Source organism: Alosa sapidissima, chromosome 20 (assembly GCF_018492685.1).
Source record: "Alosa sapidissima isolate fAloSap1 chromosome 20, fAloSap1.pri, whole genome shotgun sequence".
Taxonomy (NCBI): Eukaryota; Metazoa; Chordata; class Actinopteri; order Clupeiformes; family Clupeidae; genus Alosa; species Alosa sapidissima.
The window spans coordinates 12282124-12299823 of record NC_055976.1 but is presented as its reverse complement, the minus strand read 5'-3'; positions in this window follow the sequence as shown (position 1 = coordinate 12299823).

Sequence of the window (17700 nt, the reverse complement as noted above, 5' to 3'; positions counted from 1 at the left end):
GCTACTACTGCTAACATTGCTACACATAGTATTGTTACAACTACTAGTGCTCTACTAGTACTATGCCTTTACTACTACTACTACGACTACTATTACTAGCAATACTACTACTACTGATATATTACTACCACTATTTTTACTACTACTACTAACACTGCTACTCATAGTATTGTTACAGCTACTAATGCTCTACCCATACTATTCTCCTGCTGCTGTTGCTGCTACTACTACTACTACTACTATTACTACTACTGCTACCAATGCTACTACTACTACTACTACTGCTACCAATGCTACTACTACTATTACTACTACTGCTACCAATGCTACTACTACTACTACTACTACTACTACTGCTACCAATGCTACTACTACTATTACTACTACTGCTACCAATGCTGCTACTACTACTATTACTACTACTGCTACCAATGCTACTACTACTACTACTATTACTACTACTGCTACCAATGCTTCTACTACTACTATTACTACTACTGCTACCAATGCTACTACTACTACTACTACTATTACTACTACTACTGCTACCAATACTACTACTACTATTACTACTACTGCTACCAATGCTACTACTACTACTACTACTATTACTACTACTGCTACCAATGCTACTACTACTAGTAGTACTTCTACTTTTGCTACAACTACTTTTACTACTACTACCACCACCAATATTACTATTAAATATTATATATTACATGAGGCCTCGGCATAATCCTTGATGCTAAATTTCTATGGCATATTAACTTTCATTACAACTACTGAACACCCCCCATATCTCTCAAAATCAAGTTCTTAACTGACCCATAAATTCTACATGTAATTTGGAGTTTTTCCAACTCTTAAAAGTGCTGCTCAGACTTAATTGGGGTAAATATGTGTACATATGAATAAACAAGAAAATGGACATATAAACATGTTTTTGGATGCCTGGAGACCTTGGTTATATCGGATCATTAAAAAGTTGTTTTGCCGCTCTTGTGAGTTCTTCAACCTATTTGCCTCCAATTGGGGCGAACCGAAAATGAGAAGCCAGATGACTGTTTTGGCATGGCCACTGTTTTCCTGACAAGAAGCAGATTTGCCTGGCATTTGGTTGGGAGTAAATCAGCTCAGTCAGTGGAAAGGCCACCTCGCGAACACCTGTCATTTCACCTGAGATAAACACCTGCAAACAGACCATAATGACACCTACAGAGAGACAGAAAGAGTGAGCGAGAGAGAGAGAGAGAGACCTCAGCATTTCGGATGACTGAAGTGAGCATTTCTGAAAGCAGTCCTTTCTTTAAAATGTCACTTATCTCTTGAGTAGCTATTTAGTTATGCATAGCGTATAGTGGCGTTCCTTTTCACAGCTAAAAATTACAATATAAAAAGAAAGAAAGAGAAAAGAAAAAAAAGAAAGAAAGAAACATTCAATACCGACTCCTTCCCTCTGACTCTTTATTAGTGCAAAAAGCCAGCGGCGGATCTACTTAATTTTTACATCCGCGATTAAGAGGGCTTCCAACAGCGGGGCTGCTCTCTCCTCAAGTGCGTTTTTAGATGAGCAGCGAGAAATCTGCATTGATTACTGCACATTATTCCCCCCTCATCGCCACGCACAGCCCCGTGCTGCTCCCGCCCTTTCAGAAAAGGTGCACTCTTCTGCACTCAGCGCAAGACAGTGTGTGTGTGTGTGTGTGTGTGTGTGTGTGTATGTGTGTGTCACAGTGTGCTTGCCACAAATACACATAGTAACACACACACACACACACGCAAACACACATCATGCCTTTAGCAGCTGTCTCCCACACAGTGAAGCGTTGGGGTCGCGGAGTCACTGCATTCTGAGAGAGAAGATGTAAATCTGTCTGTACTGACCTGTTAACCACCCTGGGTCACTCACACATTTGCCCTCACGCTCGGTAAGAATTGAATAGGGCAACGGCGCATTGGCACAGTCCTGTCCCTGGGAGAGAGTTCTTTGTCTGGGAGCATGGCCCCAGTATTTGGGAGCAACAGGTCTGCTCTTCTGGTGCAAAATGAGGAAGATGGAGAATCAGAGGTTGCTTTGTTAGGACAGAAGTAGACTACAGAGAGATTAAACAGCTACTTAATGACATGAAATGAACGTCATGGAAATACATCATAGAAAAGTCACATTTCTCTTAGACATTGTGTTCCTCTGGGAAGAGCTGAGCTGAAATGAACTGCTATGATTTTCCTTTTGAAGTCTGGTAGCTTGGTGCTCTGCCAGGTGGTGGTGGTGTCATTACTAGGCACACTGCGTCCTAACTGCATGCGGCACAATTATCAGCGACAAAATCAGCTTGATTGCTTTGCTTTCCATTAGAATGTCCTAACCGGATGCAACGCTACACAGTACTGTGCGGTGCGTCATTTTAAGCAGAACTTTTTTTGGGTGCCCATTTTTTTTTTTTTTTTTCTGTAGCTCGCATTGTTCTGCTACATTGAACGAGAAGCATGATGCAATAGACCGACATATTGAAAGGATTTGGTGAGAATGAAGCGCATCCACGGAACAGTCAGCCACTCACATGCAGCAGGCAAGCTACTATAGGAAAGTATACTATAGGAACATGATATAAACATGATATAAACCTTTCAGTGTAAGTGATCCACATAAAGACATAGGTTTCATACCAGTTACAAATCATGTGGATATGGATACAGTAGTTACTTTGGGTGATATGAAGGAGCAAAATGGAGCAGTAATAGAATAGTAATATGCACCTGTTATACCCATATGATCTACAACAATTGATATGCTTTCCTCAAAGGCGCCTTGGCTTTTACTGAAGGACAAACAAGTGCTATACAACTTTAAAGTCTACTCTACATAAAAGACTTAGCATATAGCATGGGACTAAAAAACATATGCAGAAAAGAGCTCAGATATATTGCTTTATTTTCGCTTTATGGCACCTCACAAAATCTTGATGTGGGCTCCACATAAACTGCATCGGACAGGTTTTTTCGGACGGAGCACTTTTCATTCAGTAACGTTTTATCTTTTCCCCACCCTGGAATTTATATTTAAATGCAACGTAATGTGCCGTAATATAATCTATGCGCCTCCGTGTGTGTTTTAGCTGTGTTGGTTGTTTTTTTGTGAAGGCGTAAGAGGCGAAACTGCATCAGCGTAGTGGAGCGCGTGTTCTGCCGCCACAGTGTCATTTGTCATGTCGACGGGATATATGCCACCATGGAAATATCTCCTATTTAAGCAGGCTTTCATAAAACATATTCTTTGGTAATAGCGTTCTGTCGAGACCTTATGTATTATTGAACAGTTCTCATTTTCATTCAAACAACCTGTAAGTCCTTCAGTGTGGTGAGAGAGGAAGAAAGAGAGAGAGAGAGAGAGAGAGAGAGAGAGAGAGAGAGAGAGAGAGAGAGAGGGAGAGGGAGGAAGGGTAGAAAAAATACTTAATAACATTTGCCAAGAAAATTAGTCACCTTGTCCTTTGCAGGCAATTTTCTTTTGGTCGCCATGGTATTTATCAAGCGTGGGATATTCAGGTAAATGTGGACTTCTGACGCATTTTTATTGAGCTCTATTTACTGCTGGTCTCATCGAACGGGCCTCTCTTTCCATTCACACACGCGTACTCACTCACACTCACACACACACTCACACACACACACACACACCCACACACACAATGTAAAGGTTGATTACATGCAAAATGGTATTTCCAGGTTGACATATAAACTAGGTGGTTCATTAATCTCCTCTCCTTGCAGACTTATACCTGTACTACCCCCCCCCCCCCACACACACACAGACATCCCCCTCTCCTCCCCTCATCTCCACACCACCTTTGGCCTCACACCTCCTTTTTCCTTCGTGTCAGGATGCACATGCTGCATAATTTGGATGGTGTGTGTGTGTGTGTGTGTGTGCGTGCATGTGTGTGTGTGTGTGCGTGCATGTGTGTGTGTGTGTGCGTGCATGTGTGTGTGTGCGTATGTGTCTGTGTTTGCATGGGGGTTATTCTCTTGTCTTCTGCGTGGTTATTCAATGTCAGCTGACACCTCTCACTAATCCAAAGGCTTTTTTGCTTATCTGGCATAAACCTCCCACACACACACACACACGCAAACATCTCTCCTGTGTCACCCAGCAATCCATCTCCGTTCTGCCATGCAACAACATCCTCCAAATGAAAGCACTTATGAAATATTCAATCGTTATGAAAGACTCAATGTTTATTGATACACATTTTTTTTTCTACTTACCAGGAACATGTCATCGACTTACAGTGTAATTGAATCCCAAACACTACGATCTTGTTAATCTATTCAGTAATTTATAAATCTGTGTCAAATAGATTGTGTGTTTGTGTTCATTCCTATTTGAGGTGGGGGGCCTCTTCTCTCACTCTATCTCATCAGTTGTATTTTCTGACAGCCTGGCCGTCGCTTAAAGCATCGATCTGCCCGGAATGGTTTGCTCACTCTAATTGATCTCGAATCACCTCCATAAGACGAGGCTGACAGCTGCACAGCCTGACAGTCGGAGACAGATAGACCGCAATGGAAAAATACGGTACAAAATACAACATTCGAGAGAACGCTAGATTAAATGGAAGCTCTACCAAGAGTCGGTCTGCCTCAACTTTCAGAATCTCCTGTCTAGCACACTTATCGTCTGCCAGGATCTGAAAGAATGACCTCGGCTTTCATACCGGCCCGAGGTCGACACCAGCGCCAAAAATGTTCTCACATCTATTCTTTATAGTGTTGATATTTTCAAGTCCATGATTTAATAGCCAAATCCATATCTACTAAATGTTGTAGTTTCTCCCTCATGCTGCAACACATACTGTTGACAAACTAATGGGACTGCCACCATTCCAGTTGCTAGTGTTTAACACTAAAGTGGGTCTCTATCAGCTTTAGTTCAACTTTATTTGATGTGTCTCTCTTTAACCTTTAGCCCGATTAGAATTCAGCAGAGACGAGACGAGATGTAAGCCATTATGTCTGGGGCAAAGTTGGGATAAATGCTGATAAGAGAATTTGCAGTGGCTTTGATAAGAGCTAAAATGGAGATTTTATCCATTCGTGTCTAAATGAAAAGAATTAAGTCTTTCATGACTAAAAAATCACGTATAATCTCATGATTGGAATAAATTATGTTTCTTTTCCCCCCATCCGTCATTCCTGAGTTGGAGTTTGAAATTGTTGCTCTTTATCTGTATACAGAGTGCTATATAGAGTTGTGACAGTTTAGGAACAGTAGTATTGGGATGTAGATGAAGTTAGGTTGTTGTGTTTTAAGACAGAGAGCATGGGAGGGTTATTAAATTGGCTTGGCACGCCGGTTAAGTGGATGGCAGCATTATTAGATCGGATTGGTGCAGTGGTTAAGTGGATGGCGGCACAGTTAAATCGAATTGCCGCAGCGGTTAAGCGAGTTGTAGAGAACGCCGCTCTCTCTGTCATGCGTCAGGATGATGCAGGAGGTAAGAAGGCAGCATATGTGGAGCGCATCAGTGGCACTATGAGACAAAAGCACACGTCAATACAAACACGGTTTCAGGGCGGGGGTTGGATTCCCTCTCTACAGAGGGAATTACAAAGTGTGTGTGTGTGTGTGTGTGTGTGTGTTTTGAGCAGGGTAATTTATGAGGGGGCAGGAATAGAACACTAACAGCACTTCTTTGAGGTTTATGTGGGCGAAGAGCAATAGAGTGCTTGTGAACTGGTGTAATCTTGTGGACACAGTGTTGTACTGTCCAGCTGTTGGATATCTACTGGCAATCTACAGTCAGTATATTGGACATTTAAAAGCTCTAATCTCTAATCTCGCCTAAGTGTGTTAGAACGTGTGTGTATGAATATTGTGGAGAAGTGTGGGCCTTAATTGTTAGGACTGAAGACTTTGCTGACTGACGTCTTCACGACTTCTGTGTCCAGCCTTTCATAATGTGTGTCACGCGACAGGACAGTCCACTCAGGAATCATTAGTGTGTAGGGCAGGCACTCTGCCCGCTCACAGAGTCAAGGCTCAAATCAAGTTTGGGTCTGTGTGATGGTCAGATGCTAGTGGGTACCACCTACCACATGTTCACAGACACACACACACACACACGCATGCACACACACACACACACACACAAAACACATGTCAAACATACATACATAAAACCAGACATCTTGAATCATGTTTATGTCTCTGTTCAGACTACAAAAGAGACAATCAGTCCGCAGCCATAACTCAGGACGTTTAAATGGATGAAAGATATCTCTCTGTCTTTCTCTCTCTCTCCCCCTCTCCGTCTCTCTGCGTGTGTCTCTCTCAAACACACAAATGCAAAGCAAATGTCAGATTTACAGTCACTCATAAACCACCGTCCCACCCAAGCCCACCCTATCTGCCTGATTGATACGGCTGGAGATGGAGCTTCACAGAGAGCGGAGAGACCTCTCAGTCTTAGTCTGTGCTCTATCTACCCACAGAGCCCCCCCCCCCCCCCCCCCCCCCCCAAAAGCACATCCATCACTAGGGATGCTCACTCACTCTCTCGTTCTATCTCGGTTGACTCCATCCCTCCTAATAAGGAGCACTGGCTCTTTTTCCGCCTTTCTCCGGCTGTGTTTAACTCTTGTCTGTGTACCCATAGTTCCTTCAATACAACTCGGTCATCAGCAATGCTCCCTCCCTATTCTGTCTGTCTCGTTCTCTTACTTCTGACGCAAATGTAGCCTCAGACAGCAACCAGTCGTCCCTCAGCACTGATGGGTTCCAGCTCGGCCGTCTTCCACTTCTTCTGTATATGAGACTGCTGCGGCACTAGTGAAGCTCCTTGGCAAGGGCGTAAGGACATGCACACACACTCACATGCACACACTTCCACAAATGTGTGTGTGTGTGTGTGTGTAAATCAGAATAACAGCTCCCTGGTTTGCGCTCTGGCTTGTTCCCTGATATGGGTGGCACAGATGTGTGTGTTGCGTTGTCGTTGCCCATCAGCTCACAGGAGATTCCCTCCATCGTCCCTCAGTGGCTTTCAGCGCGCCATAATGTTCACAATAAAACAGCGGTTCACTCCGCGGCCCCCGATGTGCTTTCGCCGGCATCCTTTGGCGCAGTACATTTATTATTATGCTTCTTCGTTCCACTTTGGCGGATACATCATGGCTTTTATTACGGTTGCGATGATGCCCACCCCCCCACCCCACACACACCCCCACGCCCGAATGGGCCCTTGTGTCTTGCTGGCGGCGGCACTTGCGCTCGGAAATTCATTGAGGTGAACGGAGTTGTATACAGTGCTCCCTGCCCCCAACCGCACCCCATCTTGCACACCCCATGGCAGGTCTGGGAGAAGTAGAGGGATGCCAGGCGGCTCAGTGCTCAATTCCCACGTTCCTGCGATTCACCTCTACCCCCCCCCCCCCCCCCCCCCGCCCTCCTCCTCCCCAAACAACTCACCCCCCACCCTGCTTGTACGTGTCTCTTATTGCTGCCATCCCCTGCTTCAACAAACCCATTTAAAGAGATGGCAGATGGTGATTTTTTTCCCCTTCTCCGTTCCCCTCTCTGTCTCTTTCTTTCCTCTCTTTTTTCAACCAGGCGAGTTAATCAATCTGTTGATAATTCCCCAGAGTCTTTATCTGATTCAGTTAAAAGGAATACAAAGTGCCCCAATTACTCGCCAAAACGCCACAGAAAACAACAACAACAACAACAAAAACCAGAAGACAAACAAACACAAGTAAACAGCTTGACTCGTCGCCGTTGTTATGAATTCTGACAAATTAGGGTGAGGGGAAGGCTCAGCATGCTTCCAGGCTTGGAGAACGCGAGCGCACAAAAAACCCCAGCGCTTGATAAGAGCCGAACAGAAAAGACATGACAAGGGGATGCAGCATCTTCAAAGGCGCGCACAGATATTTTTGCCAAGGGATCAAATCCTCGTGGAGCACTACCATTCCCGCTGATGTGATCCCACCGATTGTAAGGTTGTGTACAAGGTCCTAATTTGTACTAACCGACACAACTGGAAAATCAAAGGGTGAAATCATACCTTGTCAAAATCACCGCTAGCAGCTAGACAACAAAGCAGGTACTGTAGGCTCTGGGCTCTGGGAACTAAAATTGAGAACTTCCACATTTGTATATCATTATTTCAGAATATCTTCAGATATCCTCACACAAAGAAAAGATATTAAAAATAAAATGGTATGAAAGTATATTTGGTGCGAAACACCGGAGCACATCTAACAACACGTTCTAAAAATCACAAATGTGTATCTGTAAATTTGAAGTCACAGAGATGTTTTCTCTTGTAAACACAATACAGCAGTTGCAACTTCTCAATTTCTTCATCACAGGTGCACCAATCCTATGCTATACTTAAAATGTAATAATCCTATGCTCGTATTTTTGCTTAAAGGAACCGTATGTAAGAAACATATTTCAATGAATCATAAAATGGCCCTGATATGCCACTAGACATTAAGAAATCATGTTCATTTCAAATACTTATATCACTGACAATAGTAGTCCGGCCAGGATATTGTCATTTAAAAAGTGAAGTTGCAGCCCTCAACTGATGTTGATGTTGTGTTTTGTCATGTCATGTTGTTTTTTGGCCTGATGCGCCACCCTCCACCTATCTACTAATCACAAAGTCAGTAGTGTTTCGGCATCCGGGTTGGCAACCTCGAGTCAGGGGGGAGGGGGAGGGGATACACCGCTCTACAGTAATTTGAAAGTGATTGCAATACCAGTTTTGGCCACAATCTTACATATGGTTCCTTTAAGTCGCTGCAGTATGTTTATCGCAAAACATGTTAACACACCTGAATAGACAATGTGAAGTTGTGGGGAAAAGCAAAACATTTACATCCGCAAATCAGTATGTAAACATCCAATAACAGTAGTACATCTGTGGAATATTTTCCCACAAATGTATTTCGCATAAACACGAGTCACCATGCTAATTCTGAATTTATTGTCATATATGCTCAGGAAGTTTGAACCAAATATACCTTCATAAAATGGTCTCATTATGCTTTGCATGTTACCCATGGTCCATCCTGTTTCCCTGAGGACAACAGCCAACAGAATCCACTCAACCTCTGCCCTGCTCTAGTCTGGCTTCTCCCCACACAGCCATGCCTTCAACACCTGTCTTCCCATCTTTAATTGCGCTTTTAGGTGGAGGACCCTCTAGCACGGAGACAGCCTTTCAAGCGCGGCCTGCAAGATAACATGGCATGCAATAACACAGGCCTTTCATATTTCAGCCATGGAAGGCATCTCTTTTGTCGGCAGGGTCCGTCGGCTCGAGAGCCATGCCCACTCGTTAGCCTTAAGGATCACTTGTGCGTTATTAAGAATGTTATCCTGGCCTGTTTTTTTTTGTGTAATGAGAAATGCTTTGCTGATTGGGAGGTTGAGCTCAAGGACTCTTGCTGCCCTAACTTGGCTTTTTGCCAATCAGTGAAGTGACATCTCCTGTCATTTGTGCCCCCACACAGCATGGTTGGGTGCCGCAGCCCCTCCACAAGAGTCCACGGAGGGGTAGGATACTTAATGCAGAGGCTATTCTTCCAAAAAGCCAAATGAATAGAGGCACTTTCCTAAAACCCTGGTGTTACTGAAAATATGCAAGAAGGATGATCAGCGTGAGAAGATGTTTACACTCTGAAAACACTCTTTTTGCGGACTGGACTCATTTTTTAGTTGGAATATATATCACTTTTTAGGGAGACTTGATGCGTAACAGATTGTAGTTACTATCGCTGTAATTGCAACTGACAGGGTGAAAGATGAATTAAGATGAATTAACAGATATTATACAACGAATCAACTTCCTGATTAAGTTTGATTTTTGTCACATTTTCCTGTCATATCAGACAAGAGATGTTATTTATGTCCTCATGTGCACATTTCAAAACCATCACCCTTTTCCCTAAGTATTGATGAAACTGTTATAAACATGCATACATAAACTCATACAGTAAATACTCATATCTTCCCGTCAAAAAACGAAGGCTGAAAGTAACCATACAAGGAGTGAATGTTTTTTCAGTACAAAAGCAATAATATAGCTGGCCGACATTTTTCTTTTGCAAAATGTTCCTAGCCTTCGTGATGGATGGGGTGGCAATATTGCTTACTATTGTTTGTACTTCTACTTGTATTTGCCCACCCGGACAATACACAGCCAAAACAATAACTGTTTGTTTGAATAGGTCAGATGGAAATTGTGAATAAATTGCATCAAAATGATTGTAAATTGTGATGACACTTTCGGTCTGTCTTTACAATGCCTCTGATTGGTTTAATTCATCGTTTATACCATGCTGATTGGCCTTTGTGAAGACGCTGTGTTTAGAACCAGGACAGATATATTAAGTAGTGCAATCGTTTTTTACACTGCTATGTCATTGCATGCTCTCGTCAAGCCCCTTGTTTTGCAGGGTAACAATGAGAGTGCAAAGCAGAGAAAAACATCATTAGCCTCCACTGAAACCAACTAACTGTGAAGTAGACAACACACAGATTATTCCATTTTAAGGATTACAGTGGTTATCCTATCCTCCTTTCTCTATTAGTCTTCTCCAGTGGCTCTGCAATGTTCTCATTCCTCTTGATGCTCCTCTTCCTGTATGCCCTCCCAAGCCATCCTCACTTATCTCAGTGATGGATGTGATAAAATGGACAGACACGCATCATCAGAGAAAATCAGAGATGTAGTCATCTTAAAAGACACACATACACACACACACACACACACAAGATGCCTGTTTGGTGGTATGACTCATGGTTGGTTTTTTGGCAGCAAGATGGCTGGTAGTGAGATGGGGATGCATGGCATTGGCACAGAGAGAAAGCCATGGCAGCTGCGGTGCTGGCATATTGATTCGGGATGGGAAATGTTGTTTACATTTTGGCCCCGGGGTGCAATGTCTGGCGCAGCACCTGACCTGGTTTTGATATTTCCGGATGGTTCTTCACATGAAAAAAAAAACAAACAAAAAAAAAAAAAAACGGTGAGTAAACCTTGTCTGTCACAGTGGTGAACTGTAAACCTTTACACGCACTACCCCGCAGGCACTCAGACTGAACATAGACATTTTTTCCGTCCTTTTCGCTTCATATGACTAGATAACCTGAGGGCCAGAGAAAGGGAAGGGGAGGGGGTGCAAAACCGAGAGAAGAGAGATGAGGAAAGACAAGAAAAGTGGGAAGAAGGAGGGAGGGCAAAGAGGCTTTGATTGTTTTACATGCAAGGCTAAATGCCTTACTAGAGGGCTGCATGTTGAGGTGATGTTATCGAGGCCTACAAGCTACCGCTTGGTGTTACAAACCCAAGCTGACAGCCTGCCTTAAACATCACCTATTTATAAATACCCCTGGATTCTACAGGCCTCACGAGACGTTTTACTCTGAAATCCTGTGGCTAGTGTGTAATTACAGGGACATTTGAGTTCATCTAAGAAAAGCAACACACATTTAACTTACCGGTACTAAAAAGTCTCTTTTTTTCTACTGCTGGAGGAAAGACAAGAAAAAGAAAATAAACACAAGGTGATAACATGCAACTACAATCTGCTTTAAAGGGGGGAGATATACTACAGGTGATATTTCCCCAAAATGAACTTGCTACGTAGCTGCTGGACTAGTATAATTTAATCGACTTTAATGGAAGTCTATTTTATACTGTTTTGTATAAAAAAGTAACAGAAGGGTTGCCAGTTCGAACCCCGACCAGTAGGCACGGCTGAAGTGCCCTTGAGCAGGCACCTAACCCCTCACTGCTCCCCGAGCGCCGCTGTTGTTGCAGGCAGCTCACTGCGCCGTGTTCTGAGTGTGTTTCACTAATTCACAGATTGGGATAAATGCAGAGACCAAATTTCCCTCATGGGATCAAAAGAGTATATATACTTATACTTACTTACTGTGGATTTTTTCACATCCAAATGAAATCCTAAAGATAACTCAGATCTTAAGCAGAATGCAAACCATCACCAATCATAAACAAATTAAAGCAATATATTATCTCCACACATAGAGTATGAGAAGGCAAGTCCATGATTCCAATCCAATTTTTATCAGATTCAACTAATTGTTCATTAGGATCATTTAGCTGCTCAGTGAGTGTGTGCTCAAGAATAGTTTGGTGTTTGTGTACGGTCTTGGCTCTGTAAATGGGAAATATAGTGACTCAGATGGAGTCATAAACAATTCCACCCAATCACCACATTGCTTCAGGAGCACAGAAAGGAACAGTGTAATTTAAATGGCTGCTGAGCTGAAAAATCAACAAGCTTTCGGCGGAATCGTGAACTGCATCTTTAAAGGGCAGCATGCAGAAGGCTTTTGTTGGCTCCTGTTCTCAGCAAGCTGAAACAGAGTTACCAGAAAACATCAGTAAACACTCTAATTGGCTCTCTTTATGTACACAATAGTGGAGTTTTTATTATTAATTCTTTATTTAATATTTTAAAGCAGTCATTTGTTTTCACCATATTTATTTATCAAAGCTCTAGCTTAGACCCCCAGGCAGCATTTATTTTATTTTTCTATTTTGGGGGGGGGGGGGTGGAGGGGCATGTTGGGTAATTTAGTTTACAGCCATGAGCTGAACCACACAAAAGAACACCTAGGGCCGTATCTACCGTACCGCCGGCAGCAGCTCGATGAATGAGGAACTAATTTGGATTGCAAGGAGGCGGTGTGGAAATAGCCCCATTGTAATAAGTGCTGACTGAGCGAAGTGGTCAGCGTTACAGCGGAGGAGGGCCTTGTGAGCGATGACGAGAGAGCCATTGTTATCCAAAGGTTGTGGAGAACCGGGAAAACACTCCAGAAAAAGAAAAATAGTTACATATCAGGTTGAGGGTTAGGAAAAAGGAATTACTTAGGCTTTAAGATGCTGGTCACATTACTACCACAGCTCAGGAGCACTTCAATGTGGGCCTTTCTGGAAGAGTCTACGTGGTTTTTTTTAATGTGGAGACAGAGAGAGAGGCAGTACACTTGGAAACACAGACCAGTGAGAGGAACAGGTATCTATGAGTTCTGAGGTCTTACTTAGCATTTCTAGCCAAGCAAAGAGAAAAGCAGAGAAAACAAGCATGCTCCCTCTGTCCAAAGCCTAGCTGTAGGATATGTCAGGCAACTAACCATAAATCCCAAAGTTTCCTTTTATATATTTATTTCCCTGAAATTCATCTCAAATGCATGGAGAGTCAACCTTGGGTTTAGCCAAGCCTATGACAAATCGTAGTGTGTATGACAAAGTTTACAGGAATCTGATTTTTTTTTTGGGAGGGGGGAAAAATACATAAAAACCTGGAGAAAGCTAAAGCTATTACCCAGTGCACATTGAGTGGTAAGCCTCTTAGCCGACTGAAACACACCTAGCGTACAAGGCCTCTTGCGGGAGGCTAATCCATGCGCGAAAAGTAATCGCGTGTTAGGTGATCAAACGCACAAGGAACCAACCAACATGAAATGTTAGAGCTGCAAAATCCACAGTAACAAATCCCATTACCTCTCCACTGCAACATGCTGCCACTGTCCTGGGATTTCTGGAATAGGCTTCTCTTCTGAGAGGCTTCGCATGTCAGGAGTGCGGGGATTGTTTAAAGATAAGTAAAGGGAGGGATGGTGGATGGCCTTCAAGGAACTTTTTCTGGCAAGCTTTCAAAACAGTTTTGGGGTGCTGTTTTTTTTCTGCAAGAGTTGCATGAGATATCGAGAAGGCATGTAAGGCGAGCACTGCCGTTTAAAAGGCAGACATTTTACATTTGCGCAGTTTGCAGCTTTGTTTAGCATAACAATTAAATTAATTATCATTACAGGTTTATTTCTATTGGTTAGGAAGAAGTACACAAAGGTCTAGATGGGCAGACAGAGGGCATCAAGTTCATCAAGAGAAACATTTATCAAATGTGGTATAACAGGATCGGCAGATTTCTATTCAGGTAACACAGATTTTCTGTTTTGTGATATGATTTTTCGGTAACACTTTATTATAACTACACACAATTCATTGTTTATTGAGCCTTTGTTACTTATTAGTTAATGGTTGTTCATCATTAGTAATTATTGTTCATACACAATTTATCATCAGTAAAGCATTTGTTCACAGTTATAAATGGTTTGTTCATAGTAAATAAGCCTATATCTAACATATGTTTATACATTATTGTTAATACTTAATAAATGATGCAATAATATGTTTTTGATGAAGTAATATTTCCATTATTTAACAGTTGCTACATACACATGCACTAATGATTAGTTAGGGTGAGGATACATATTTTATAAACCACTTCTTAATACTATAATTCATGATTAACTCAGGAGTTTCAAGTGGTTATGATGATATTTTGTGAGCTCATCTAAAGTGAGGGCGTTTTATGCCTTGCAACACATTTACAAATGAGTTATAAAGTTTACATTTGCATTTATTCATTTGGCAGACACTTTCACCCAAAGCGACTTTATGGGTTACTGCATGCTAACCCGGCTCCTTATCCACTACACTACCTCTGCCCAGTGGTATTACAACAGTCAATTCAAAAAGATAATATAGATATGCGTGTTTACTATGAACAAACCATTTTTAACTGTGTGTAAACATAATTTACAGGTGAGACTGTAGGAATAATGCTTTACAAACGAAGAATACAGTTTTTAATAATAGTTTACATATGTTTAATAAATGCTTAACAGTGTGTAGTAGAAGAAAACAGAAACTCTTGTATAGTCGTAGGTGTCTCTATCTGGGCCAAGGTAATGTAGTGGATAAAGAGCTGGACTAGCATGCAGTACCCTGAAAAGTTGGGGGTTCGATTCATGTCTTTAACTGTTGTGTCAATGGCCTTCAATTTGATTGACATGTGTACGTCGCTTGTCTGCTAAATAAATATGTGTGAATGTAATCTTTACAACTCATTTGAAAATGCGTTGCAAGGCAGAGAAAATCCTCGCTTTAGATAAGCTCACAAAATATCATTAACTTACCACTTGTAACTCATGAGTTAATCATGATTTATAGTATTAGGAAGTGGTTTATAAAATATGTATCCTCACCCTAACTAATCATTAGTGCATGTGTATGTGTTAAATAATGGAAATATTACTTCATCAACAAAATATTATTACATAATTCATTAAGTATTAACAATAATTTATAAACATATTTCAGATATATGCTTATTATGAACAAACCATTTATAACTGTGTACAAATACTTTATTTATGAGAATTAACATAGAAGCAATGCTTTACAAATGATGAACAAAGCATTTTGTAATAGTTTGCAACTGGTTTATAATGGGAAAATGATTTCATTTATAAGTGGTTGTTTCATTATTTATTAAGTATAAATCATGTACTTACAAACATAATTTTTGGATAGGCTTATTTACTATGAACAAACCATTTATAACTGTGTGAACAAATGCTTTACTGATGATAAATTATGTATGAACAAGAAATTACTAATGATGAGCAAACCATTAACTAATAAGTAACAAAGACTAATATATTATATAATAGTAATAAATGATGAATTGTGTGTAGTTATTATAAAGTGTTACCGATTTTTTCTTTTTGGGTGTTGGTGTAATGCTAACAGTGTAAATACACATTCATACATTGTATTCATACATTGTATGGTAGTGTGTGTGTGTGTGTGTGATTGTCTGTTTGTTAACTGAGATGCTGTTGGTCATGTTGTGGGTGGCTGGGTGTGGGGTTAGCATCAGCACTGCTAACCTCTAGCGAGTAAACCTCGCAGCTGGCTACAGACACCGTGCTGTACTGGTGTCCATTTTTTCGGCAGCTTGACTGCTGTCCCTTTCAATTCCAGACTCCTCTGTGTGTGCTGGCATCCTTTGATGTAAGGCTTGGTCTCACGACACACATTGTGTCACCCCACAAAATGTATGCAAATTTCACTAGCTCTGGTTATTTCCTTTTTTTTCTACTTAAGCCTTAAAGAAACTTTTTTTTCTTTGAAAACCATGAAGGGAACATGCAGAAAAACTGCCTGTCCTCTCTCTTCTATTCACCCAGTTGAGAATAATCACTTATTAGAGAGATACTAGCCATCCATGTGGAGCTGCTTTGAAAGGAGCAAGAATAACTCCGTTTGAGAGCGACAGCAGGTTGCCTGGATCAAGACTTGAAAAGGTCCTTGATTGAGACTTAAGACAGTCTTTTCTTTCCTTCAGTACACCAGTACACTTTTTCCCTCCACTCTCCTCTCCACTCTCTCCTCTCTCCTTTTCTCTTTCTATCTCAATTTCCATCCTGATTTGTTTAACAAAGGCTAATTCTGCTTATTGGGAGAAAACTACTGGTGTTGAGTTTGTCCATAAGAGCAGACCTTTGACATCTTGTAATTCCGAGGAGGATTTTTCACGCCTGTTTTGGTGCAGTGAAAAGCCCCCCCCCCCCCCCCCTCCACACACACACACCTCCCGCCAACAGTGATCAGATTTGAGGGAAGGTGCTCAATAACAGGGCAGGCACCTCAGCTCAGTAATTAGCATGTAAATGCCGTGACCACATCCCCCACGGACGTGTCGGCCGCTATGGTGGCAGCGGCCCCCATGCACTCGCTTTCACGCTATTCGGCAGATCACTTCTTTGGGCGGATTAGCCATGACACCCCATAGCCTCTGATCCTCACCCCTGACCCTGTTTGATGACATCATCACAATTAGCCTGCCAAATTAGCATAGCGCTAGTTATTTCATGTTTTTTTTTCCCCTCCATGTTTTTTTGTGTTTACAGTGAAGTGAATTCAGAAAACCTCGACTACAAAGCCTTCATTTTGTGCAGACGGCCCCTGAAGGAACGAAACACCAGACTTTTATTGGGGAATCAGCTTGGCGGCACAGCTCAGGGTAATAGAATTCAAATGATGATTTTATTAGATTCAAATGTAATAAAAGTGTGTTATTTAGTTTTACAGTGCACTGAACATAAATCATCCCCTTTTCCTGCGTGCAGTGCAACAGCACTGTCACAACATTTTTAAATATTTCATGAGGTAGTTTATTGATCTTCTTTATGATGAGCATGGCTGTGAGTTGTCTTTTTCAAGGTCAAAGCCTTCTCCTGCCATTTGACATTAAATTGCTGACAGCTTTCGAGAAGAATGGCTTCTTTCATCACCACAGATAACAAGAAAGCAAAACTAAAACCAAGAGAGTTGTTTTTTTTAGTTCCTCCACACTCAATATGTCATTTTAGATGCATGATAACCCAGCCTTTAATAAATATAAAAACATCCATGCTGTTTTGCACCCTTTAATATCCCTGACTGAGAAAAAAAACACAAACCATCGGCCTATTTTGGCCCACAGCAATTTCAGCCGTGCTGACAACATCTCAGGTCTAAAATGACAATGTGGAGACCCCTGAGAGTAAGGAATAAAGGTATTCATCCAATTTCACTCAATATGTACTGTAGGCACCATGATATGCTGGATTGGAGCGTCTTAACTAAAGACGCCACTGCAAAGAAGCCGTAGGGTGCTTCTATAGATTGATTCCAACCAACATTGAGCCAGATTGGGTAGAGGGGACTTGTGCAATGTCCCTTTTGAAGAAACACTCCTACACACACACAACACACACACACACACACACACACACACACACACACACACCCATCTGGAAGACAA